Here is a 2135-nt window from a genome sequence, read left to right on the forward strand (position 1 = left end):
AGACTGATCATTCGATTAAGAAATTAGGCTCATCCTCAATGTTAATATTTGTACGATATATTGCCATATGAATGGAACAAGTCGTTTGATTTTTATAGCTTAAAATGTGTACATTTTTTGCAATGCATTAAATATTATACTAAAATATACCTTTTGACATTACACAAGATAGCTTTTTGTCATAATCCCGAATAACCCGCCAGCTTTTAACCCGCAATATAGGTTTAAATGGTATGTGTAAACACCACTCAGAAGATCTCAGAAGATCAGTAGATCTTTATGAAATATTGCATACATACCATACACTAAATGAAAACTGAGATTTCGAGAAGAAATTGTCTTACAGGTTAGGTGTTGGAATGAATATGCTCATTTTAAAGGCGACCCTCATGAAAGTAGCTATGATTTAAGTTGAATCTTTGTATAAGTAATTTAGATGGAGGATAATATTGTGTTTTTCAATTTTCAAAAATTGAAAATAAATTATTTTACGCATATAACAAAATATTTGTCCAAATAAACACTTCCCTTTATTGTATGACAAAGCGAGAGATTGAAGTTACCGGAAATTGACGTTGTTGCTCCGGAAACTGGTTCCGGAAGTATACAACTATGATTAATCTATGTCTGCAAAATACCCTCATTTCATATTTAAAGCATGTTGACGGTTTATGCAGTGCATTGTATCTTTTCAAATGTTTTTTTTTGTAATACATGTAAGTAACATTGAATGAATATTTATATCCATGTTGTTATTTTACAAGTTTATTTATAGAATACCATAAATACATCGATATCGGTGGGGGGGGGGGGGTCACTGACCTTGAAATACCTGTATATCTGTGTCAGCGTTTAAATGTACAAAGCATGATAAGACCACGTGGATAAGACCTCTTCATTTCGTATGTGAATAAGTTTTCAAATCCATTCATGCGGATGACACCATATTTAATAAAACAAAATAAGATAAGCAAGTGCATTGAACCAAAACCACAGGTACAAAGTACGACCAAATACCAAATTACCATTTGCGAAAACATAACCTACAAACACAACTTAAATAAAACAAAAACGTTTAACCATATTTATTTATGACAAATTAAGCACTAAAATTGTATAATAAACATGTTCATAAAAATTGTCATGGCTGAATTAATTGTTCATAAAAGTCACTAAATTCGGCACTATCATTATAAAATAAACATGTTCACAAAATTAATCATGATTTGACATAAAGTTAAATTGTTCAACAAAGTCTAGAACGGACACCTGTTTCTTCTTCAAACATCTCTGCAGAATTGCTGTTTCACTTCTAGAGTTCAAATCTTGTGCTACATCAAGAAAGTTATCGTTCTTTACCACGGCAAATTTCTTCAAACGTTTGCTGGATGCAAGTATTTTGTTCTAATGTTAAATCGGGTTCACTATCGGAAAGTTCATTGGTTTGATCATCATCGGAGTCGCTTGCATCACCGGTCGCTGTTTCGGCTGTGGCTGAGTGTGTTTCGATAAGAGCTTGTTCCCAATCGTCGCTGTCATCTTCAATCGACACATGCTGATCAAATGTGGCTAATGTCTCGGGATCGATTTGCGCGACACTGTTGATTTTAGCGAGTTGGTTTAGTGGGATTTTGTCATCATCGGAATCGCTCTCAGTTGAATTGTCATCTGATGAAACGGGAAATCCACATAAATTATAACACTTGGAAATTGTCTCAACACGAGTTTCTGCTCACGATTTGTTAATCCAGTGTACGGCGTCTAGCACATTAATTTCTTTGCAAAGTTCAGTTACGTTGTTTACTTGATCGATTTTTGCAACAAGTCTTCATCATTCTTTTTCTGTAGCGAGCTTTAAAAGCTTTAATTATGCCTTGATCAAGAGATTGTAAGTGCGACGTCGTATTTGCTGGAAAAAGTTTGAGAGTTACATTATCCAACTTTAAATCTTTAGCATGAGAAGAGGCATTGTCCAAAAACAGAAGAATTTTACGATTTCTCAGGTAAAAGATTTTGTCGGCCGGTTTTAAGAGGGCAATATTGTATGAAAACATATGTTTCGTACCAGAATGTACGGCCAGAATTCGGAATTTAGAAGGGCCGGTATTCAGAGGACTTTTTACTTGAATATATAG

This window comes from Perna viridis, chromosome 11 (assembly GCF_037379345.1).
Source record: "Perna viridis isolate PV_CMFRI_1.1 ecotype Kerala chromosome 11, ASM3737934v1, whole genome shotgun sequence".
In the NCBI taxonomy this organism is placed as follows: domain Eukaryota; kingdom Metazoa; phylum Mollusca; class Bivalvia; order Mytilida; family Mytilidae; genus Perna; species Perna viridis.